The sequence below is a fragment of the Equus caballus genome, chromosome 4 (genome assembly GCF_041296265.1).
Source record: "Equus caballus isolate H_3958 breed thoroughbred chromosome 4, TB-T2T, whole genome shotgun sequence".
Taxonomy (NCBI): domain Eukaryota; kingdom Metazoa; phylum Chordata; class Mammalia; order Perissodactyla; family Equidae; genus Equus; species Equus caballus.
Genome location: NC_091687.1, coordinates 64047845 through 64057526, shown reverse-complemented (window position 1 = coordinate 64057526; position 9682 = coordinate 64047845).

Here is a 9682-nt window from a genome sequence, read left to right as displayed (position 1 = left end):
AGTTTAAAAAGACAAAGCTTATTCTTACTGCAAATATTATATTTTATTTTAATTTCTCATTTTGTGCCTGATTTCACTCAGGTTTGTGATCTTCTTTTGTTTTTTTATGTATGTTGTCCATTGTGCGCATATACTACAAGTCTCCAAATCAAGCATTCCGACCAAAAGCAGGTTTTAATTATTGCAGAAAATAACCAGGCGAGTGTACAAAAAGTTTTGCATGTAGCCCGACCTGCAAGTTAGAATAGTTGCATTTGGTCCCATAAATATGTAATGGAAAGAGCACCAACTGTGGCTGGGAGACCTAGCATTTAGTCCCATGTGTGTCACACCTGCACTGGATGATTTTGCATAAACCGTTTCACTGTACTAGCCTCCCAGAGTCTCAAAGAAGAGATTTCTGAGGTTCCCTCCAGTTCGCATATCGTTGTCATAGTGTCTGTTTCACAAGGGTACCATGACATGATAAAGTCACTCTTCATTATTCGTGGATGCCCTATGTGTACCACCTACTCACTAAAATTTACACGTGACCCCAGAATCAATACTTGCTCACTTTTGTGGTTTGTGTCACCCAATGTGAGCGTTCTTAGCTGAGGTCAAACGAGGCAGCACTGTGCCTTCTTGTTTCAGCTCCTACTGTAAACAAGTGTCCTTTTTGCAGTCTAATGCCTCATTTTTGTGCTTTTTGTTGGTGATTTTGCTGTTTAAAAGGGCTCCTAAGCATAGCGCTGAAGTGCTGTGTAGTGATCCTAAGTGCTGGAAGGCTGTGATGTGCCTTACAGAGAAAACACATCCATTAGACACTCTTCATTCAGGCATAAGTCACAGTGCTGTTGGCCGTGGCTTCAGTGTTAATGAAGCAACAATATAAACTAAATAAGGTGTCTTTAAACAGAAACACACATAAAACATTGTTTTATTGATTGTTGTATTGATTGGTTGACAAAAATGTTGTGAGCAGAGGCTAGTAGGAACCAAATCCTGTATTTCCCCTAGGAGCAATGGTTCCGAATTTGTAATTCAGTGTTTGGGGAGATGTTATAGAAAATAACCACAGCAAACAAAGAATCAACTGTATTTATAGAACACAGTATGGGACCAACTCAAAATAACAGCTCAATACGTGGAAGTCATAGATGTTGTCATTTTTATCACCTCCCTGCCCCAGGCACTAGGACAGTAGGGAGTGGGGTAGGGGAGGGCACCTTGCCAGGCCTTCCCAGAGCACCCCTAGCCAACTCCCTTGAAGGTACAGTCCTATGGAGACTGAATCTGGCAAATATTAAAGAAAGGAGGCAAGGGTAGTTCAGAGACTAAAGAAAGACAAGTCTTTGAATTTAGTTGGAGAGAGTCCTTTGTATAGAGAACGTGCAAGTGAGGTACACAGCCTCCACGGGATGCTCAAGACAGCCCACTGAGGCGCCCTCCATTGGTCCAGACGTGAGACAGTCTGATGTCTCACATGACTGCCGTTCCTGTGAGCAGACAACTCACACAGAGGGAGGAGCTGCAGTGAGGAGAGGTGAGCCATCTTCTCATGCTTCTGGGTCCGGCATATTGCCAACAATTGCTGTTTACGTTCCTATAGGATGTTATCGGTGTGTTAATTTCATAAAAACAAAGCCTTCAAATAGTAGGATCTTTATAACATGTTGCCATGTGATGGGCAACAGCCCAGTAGGTGTCTCACACCACACCAGTTACTTCATGGCAGTGTATTTAAAGGAGCTGAGAGAACCTGAGAATGTGTCATGCCTTCTCACTCTGACAAAAAGACAAACATTGCAGAGGAGCTGTCATTTTCTGTCATCAAGTGGCTATTGTTAGGATGTCATCTAGCGGATATTTTTTAAAAAGTAAACACACAGTCTGTCCTTTCAAGCTAGAAGTGAGACGTTAACAATTAAGGAGAAAGCATTTTCTTTTCAAGAGAAATTCAGTCTATGGCAAAAGCCTTTTGAAAACAGATGGTTGGATGTTTTGATCTACTGTGTGCACATTACAAAAAAAACCCCACCCAAATCAGGGAAAATTTCAACAAACATCTTTGCATAAAAGATAGGATTGAAAAATGAGTTTCAGGAGTTAATAAAGCTCATCTAAAGAGGGATTTCTTCCAGTTGGATTTACATAACTGTAAAGTGTCTTTTTCAGCTCTGATGGACTTTGAGACCAAGTGTCAAAATCAAGTGAACACACAACCAGATGTTTGAATTGTGATTTCACAAAAGGGTAACCCACGATTTTTGAAACATGACAAAGCATATTCACCACATTGATCCTATTAAAAATATTAACAGTAAGAGTTCAGAAAGCGAAATATTTTGTACTACTAAAAATCAAATACAATTTTTTAAAATGAGGTATCTAAAATTTCATCTTTATTTTATCCTTATACCATTTCTATTTTGATTACTCTTTCATAATATAAATGTTATTAATACGATAGTGGCATGATTATACTTTATAAATGAATGAATAATTATGTATTTTTGGCATGCCTTCAGCAAGTTTTTAATGATGGGGGAACATAGCATGAATGTTTGGAGAACGCTGTTTGAGAGGACGGAAAAAGTCTAAATGTAACAGTGGCCTTAAACTTTCTACTGATTTCAGGGGGCCGGCCCGCAGCCAAGTGGTTAAGTTCGCGCGCTCCGCTTCAATGGCCCAGGGTTTCTCCGTTTCGGATCCTGGGTGTGGACATGGCACCGCTCATCAGGCCATGCTGAGGTGGCGTCCCACATGTCACAACTAAAATATACAACTACGTACTGGGGGGATTTGGGGAGAAAAAAGCAAAAGCAAAAAAAAAAGAAGATTGGCAACAGTTGTTAGCTCAGCTGCCAATCTTTAAAAAAAAACAAAAAACAACTTCTACAGATTTTGTTATGTTAAAAAGGCAAGGATTCTAACAATGTAGTATGCTTTCATTTATAAGGAAGGGAGGGAGAAAGAAAGGGAATTAGGGAGACACAGAAGTTTTGTAAAACACAATGTCTCTGGAAAGATAAATAAGAAACTAATAACAATAGGGGAGAAGGGACGGGCTGTTGTTGGGCGTGGGTGGGAGGGAGACAATTTTCTAAGTGTATTTTGATTTTTATGCAATTTTGTGCTTATGCTTTATATAATTTTAGATATTTTTGTATATTTTTATGTTAAACATGTTTTATATATATATATATATTTTATATTTATATATACATAAAATCTGACCCAAGACTCTCAGAGAAAGAACTGCCCTTTGGGTCATTTTGCTGTGGAAGCAGAGCCCTACACTTAGGCCCTAATGGACTAAATCTGCTCAGGAAGGAGGGTGTCGGGTTCCCTGGGCAGCCTGATGGTGGAGAGGTGAGGGTGCCAGAAATGCGAGAAAAGCAGGGGTTAGAAGAGGAAAAAGAGGGCGAGTCTGGCCACATGTTGGCTGAGACCAGAGAAATGCAGAATTCTGCAGGATCTGGAATTCGAAGCTCTCCCCACCCCCACCACAGAGAAAACAGCTGGGGGCGCTTGCTGAATGCTGTTGTGGCATTGTGCTAAGGCCTGGCAAGTGAGTTGATTTGACCTTTGGGTTGCAATTGCAAAGAGGCAGAAAAGCACTTCTGTTGCAATGGGTCTGTCTGTTGGGAGGCCCAGGAGTCCGTCTGGGAGGCCCAGCCTTGACCTCTGAGAGGTTGTTCCCACGTGGCGAAATAGGCCTTCCCTTGGGGTTCGTTTCAGCTGTACATACCTAATTCTGTGAAATCAGCGGTAATAATAACGGCTATCCTTTTTAAGCCCCTAAAATGCACCAGATGTTCACCAAGACATCACCAGGTAGATGGTTTTCCCATTTCCCAGATGAGGTCATGGAACCTCATAGATAGAGAGATTTCCCTGAGTTTCACAGCCAATTCAAACCCCGGCGTCTCCCCTTTCCATGGAGGACACACACTGCCTCCTGATCTCGACACTCTTTCTCACCTGGTGAGATCGATGGGTAACTATCAGCGACCCCCTTTGGGGTTAGGGTGTGTATTATCCTCAAAAATGCGCTTTATTTTGAAAGTTGTGTAAACCAGATTCTTGGAAACTTTTAGATGCAGTATCTGCTCCAACCAAGAGAAACTAATTTAAATTTGAATTGCGATTCTCTGGAAAGTACGAAGGGCTTTCATTTAATTATTTATTTATTGAAGTTCTTAAGTCGTCTTTTCTCATGCCACCATGCTACAGGATAGATGAGGCCAGAAACCAAGGACAGATGCTGCAACAAACTGCTTGGCTTCAGCCCTGATTTATTTTGGAAACTTCGGTGTTCCCTTCCTTTCTTCTTGTGAATGACAAGACCCCAACTCTTACTGCTGATGGTACATGGGCCCTGGCTGTGTCGATCTTTATGGCGTTTAAGCCTCTCATTCTAAGCTCAGAAACCACTTCATTCTTCATGCTGAGCCGTCATAGGGCCGCCCTCTGGTCCACGAGGCTAGCTGCAAAGATGACTGGTGGAGGCCTGCTCAACCCCACCGTCTCATAGGAAGTTTGTACCCTGGGATGAAATACAGCTACCTACACAGATGTGTTTACTTTTTCTTGCATACTGTAATGGTTATTGCTATTATAATCCTGAAGATTTAAAAATCATTCAGAAAACAAACCTGAAAGTGATTGATTTTGTTGCCCCTAAGACACCAGCCTAGGAATTGAAAGCAGGCCGTTGTGATTTATATCCGCTAGACCCCAGGGAAAGACATCTGTTCAATCATTTTAAAGGGATTTTTGGCAACTTCAGGAGTGTGATGTGGGGCGGTCTGCATTCCCCCGGGCTCTGTGCGCCGGAGTGGAAGAGGCCAGCCCTGTGGTTGCCGTTCAAACAGATTTAACAGGAAAATTTGTTGCATGTAGCCAGCTCTTCTGGGCAAATATTAATCTTTTTCTTAAATCTTTAATTTTCAAATTGTTCTTTGCAGAAATTAAGTAAAAACATCCCCTCCGCAATCCCACACAATAGCCAGGGGTGACCACTGATAACTCATCCCAGGCTAAGGGAGGGTGGGCTGCCTTGAACTCAGCACCACCAGGACTGCACCCAATCGGGGGAGACAATTACCCCCCCCCCAAAAAAAACCAGGGTGCTGTTACTAGAAGAAAGGGGGCCTGGATGACAGGCAGCCAAGGGCCAAAAAATGTCTACCATATGCAGAAGTCAAAGCTGAGTAGAAAGATTAAAGCCAGCCTCTAAATTTTGATGTGCAGTGGGAATACACATTGGTAATTTCCCTAATTTCCCAGACTATTTCTAATCAAAACTCACAGGTACATGTAGTCATTTTTGCTGATACTTCAAATTTTCTTACATGAATCAAAAGGGGAAAAAGAAAAAATAAGTGCTTGAAAGAATTGAGGAGGGGGTGGGGAGAGTGTTGTGTGGAGAGAATGGGAAAACCCAGACACCCATATCAGCATTGTGGACAGAAATTCTCTGGATCCCTGGCCCAATCATGGTTGCCATCTTACAGTAGGATGTGCCATATTAAACCTCCTATGTCGCAGGACCTGTTCTGGGTGCTAAAGATTAGAAGACAAATTTGGCCACTCCCCTGCCCTGAGACCCTCTAAATAGGGGTAAGGGGGGGCGTGTAAAGGAAAGTGGGTGACCACTGCATAAATAACTGTAGTCCCAGAGTGCTAAGTGCTTTCACAGAGGAAGGTACAAATTGCTCCAAGAGTAGAGAATAGGGAGTGACAACTGCTTCTGGAAAGAAGGAGTTTTCCAAACTGAGGAGCGGGGAGGAAGGCTGGAGACTCTCCAGAGGCAAAGAGGAGCCGTGATCAAGGCCTGGAGCACAGCATAAATGTGTAGGGGATGACGAAGCTCTGAGCCCCTCCTGTGTCTGCCTTCTCTCCTCTTATTTTTTTATCCTCCCATCTCAGATAGTTCAATCATTTTGTTGCAAAACCTGAATTCTCAACTACCCTAAACTGTGATGGGGAAGTCAAAGGACTGATTCCCTTAGTCAACTGATAGGAATAAACCCCTAACAACTATGCTTGCTTTTCCCAGCTTCTCTCTCTAGAGTCAGGGAAAGATCTAGAAGGCTGTCTTCCTCTAAGTCCAGCCATCAAGTGGCTTGGGTGGCATATGAAATGGCATTTCTTGATTAAAATCCCACATGCTATACAGCAACATATTGGGACAGACTGTTATGTACCAATTTCCCATCTCCCCTGGGAAGAGAAACATCCTTCTCAGGAGATCATTTTGAAATTGTCCCATTATGTGACTCACTGGAGGGAAATGCCAAAAGCTTTGGGGAAAAATAAACAAAAGTGAAAAAATATGTTGATTCCATCAGAAAAAAAAGGCGTGGAGTGACGTTGCCCTGGGAAATTGAAGCTGGTCTTGGACAGAATGAAGGGACTAGCGGAGCCGGCTTGTGTTTAGTCAAATGAGGTAGTTTGTTTGGGATGTACTTTCCCAGGTAGGGCAGTGAGGGAGAGAGGAAAAGGGGTCTCTAAGAAGACACCACTCCTCAAATGAGCTCCTTCTGCCCCTGAAAAATCTTAACATTTGTTAGGCTAGAACCTAAGAACAAGCCTTTAAGAGTTCCAGTTTCTTATGTAATGAGAAATGTAATTCCCTTCTGGCCTCATCAGTAAACCAGCTCCATGTAGCTTTGCTTCTAGAACATATTCTTCTCTTGATGGGTGGTCAGAGAGAAGAGAAAGATGCACCAGCTCAAGGAGCATGCGATTCTGAATCCCAATTCCAAATTTTCTGTAATTTCCAACTCTTCGGTGGAATTTCATTTTTCTCCTTGGGCTGGAGTAGATTAAAAAGAGTTGATAGTCACGTATTCAATTTGGAAACATTACAAAGACGAGAAAAAGAATTCAATAATCCTGTGTTATTAGGACACACCTAGTTATGAAAACTGAAATCAGGTGGTTTAAAAATACTAGTGCCAACAATTGCCATGGAATTGTCTTTTAGTGAAGACAATACTGCTAAGGCTAAGAATGCAGAGAGGTTTGTGTTATTCTCTCCTATTTCTCGCTCCACACAAACCCCTAAATTCTCAGTAGAGGTGCCATCAAATAAAAACAGGAGATCGGATCCAGAGAGATAAGGGAGGCATGGAAAACCTTGGAAAAGACCAAAGGAGGTAAATGGAGATGGGTTCCTGAACCACCAGAGGGCAGCGTGTGGTGCCTACCCAGAGTGAGATGGATTTTAGGCTCCCCCTTTCTCCCCTGCTCCAGTTGTAGATGCAACAGCAGCCTTGAAGCCCCCAGTGCTGCTGGTCTTTGTGATGAGCTGTTTCTCCCCCTCTGCCTGAAACCACCAAGTAAAGAAATCAACTTGGCGTTAGGAGTCGAGAGCAGGTGATGACCAGCTTTTCTGGGGACAGAAGTTCAATACCGGGAAGGACAGCATGGGAGCTGGGAAGGTTGTCAATGAATAGTTGCTACTTTTCTGTATTTATTATGTTGAGGGAGTCTAGCATCTTAATAAATTTCTAAAAAACAAATCCTTATTGAACGGCATAACAATATGTAAGGCAAGAGTACTGTCTAGCAGAAAACAGGAAGAATGATAAAAGTAATATATGCTCCAAACTAGACATATGATTTAAAGGCTATTTCTTCTCCCATCTGTCTGGACAGATTTCATAAAACCACCATCAAAGGATTCTGTATTTACTGGAGAGAAAACTTGAGGTTGCATGGGTCTGCTTTTTCGTTCCTCAGGAATTGAATCTTTATGTTCACCAGAGCAGCTGTTTCAAACTATGTCCACCTTCAAGTTCCAATGTGACACCGTGACTGCTTGCCTTATTCTCAGTAAGTGGCCTTGCCTCCTACTTTACTGAAAGGTCAAAGCAATCCAACACTGGATCCCTCGGTTTTCCTCCTTCACCCCAACATACTGCTGCAGCATCATTACCCATATTCTCTTCCCATCACAGGAAAGTCGAAACCTCTCTTCTGAGCTCCCTACTTACAACTCCAACTTCCCTGATGAAAACTCAGATTCAATATGACCAGACTAATCATCTTTCCCCCAAACCAGCAGCTTCTCTTGGTCCTCCCTTGTCTGCTGAGAACACCCCTATTCCTTTTTTTTTTTCTTTCTTCTTCTTCTTTTTTTTTGGTGAGGAAGATTGGCTCTGAGCTAACGTGTTGCCAATCTTCCTCTTTTTGCTTGAGGAAGATAGTCACTGACCTAACATCTGTGCCAGTCTTCCTCCATTTTATACGTGGGACGCCTGCCACAGCATGGCTTGATGAATGCTGCATAGGTCCGTGCCCAGGATCCCAACTCGCGAACCCCAGGCCACTGAAGTGGAGCATGCAAACTTAACCACTAGGCAACCAGGCCAGCCCCTAGAATAGCCCCATTCTTGTAATCACCCTCCTCCTCTTGCCTTTCTCTCACATTCAACCAGTGGTCAAATCCTGGTTGTTCGACTTCGGCAATATCTTTTGCATCTCTCCTTTCCTTTTCCTTTCTGTTTCTATTGCATTGCCTACTGAAAGTTCTCCCTGCTCCTAACCTTCCCATCACTAGCCCCAACCATTGCTCCATCCTAGATAGTGTCGCTATTTTATTTTCTAATACACAACTCTAATCTACTCACTCTATGACCCAATGGCTACCAAGTACTTTCAAGTTAATGTCAAAACACCCTGGTTTTGAGACCTATCACAAACTGACTCCAACCTACTTTTTGGGGCTTCTTTCCCCACTGCTCAAATATACGCGGTCAGATGAGATTATTTGCCCTCAGCTATATACTCTATTTTCTCTTTGCTCATGCCTCTCTTTCTGAAATACTGCCCAGCCTTCAAGGCTCACTCAATGGCATGAGATGCCTTAGGCCTGCCTCTTGCCTTGGTTTCTCTCTTCCCAACCCTGCCTCAATAGAATTGCTTTCTTCTCTGCATTATGTGCCTCACTCCTGTAACACACATTCCTGCCTCATGTCAGAGTTGTTTGAAGTTTTCCTCTTTCATTTCCCATCTGAGTAGGTAGCAGGCTCCACTTCCCTTGCTTCAGGGAGGTAAGTGGCAGGATGAGAAGCAGAAGGACTCTGGCTTTTGTTTTCTAAAGTCCAGAGGCCCAAGGGGAGGATAGAGTTTGAGAAAAGCTTAGTGGCTTGGAAAAACAGGTGAGAAACATGAAACTAGAAGGAAATTACCCCAATTTGGGGGGAGGAGAAAGTTCTGTGGGTTCTGCCTCCTGGCAGGGGCCATGCTGGGGCAAGACCCCGGAAACGAAGAGCTTTTAGGTGAAGCATTTGGGGAGCTGAAGCCATAGGGAATGACGTTTTCAGCCTTGCCCAGAAGCAGTAGGAGGCCACTAGGCATGAAGGGACCATGGGGACAGACATAATGTGATGGGCTGATTAGCAGAGGATGTTCTCCCAAACCCTTGCCACTGAATAAGACTCTTGGAACCCTGACATGACCGCCCAGGGATGGGTGGGGGAGGGGAGCAGAGCAAATAACTGAAATGAAACTTCCCACTTGCCCAGCAGGCTGGGGGTGCAAAATAAAAAATATATATATACATACAGTACAAAAAATAAAGAGATACCAACCATATTTCTCATCACCTGAATTTGTGGATTGACATCCATTCTTGATATATTTAAATACACATATCACAACTTTTCCCTCAAGGAAGAGAACTTGA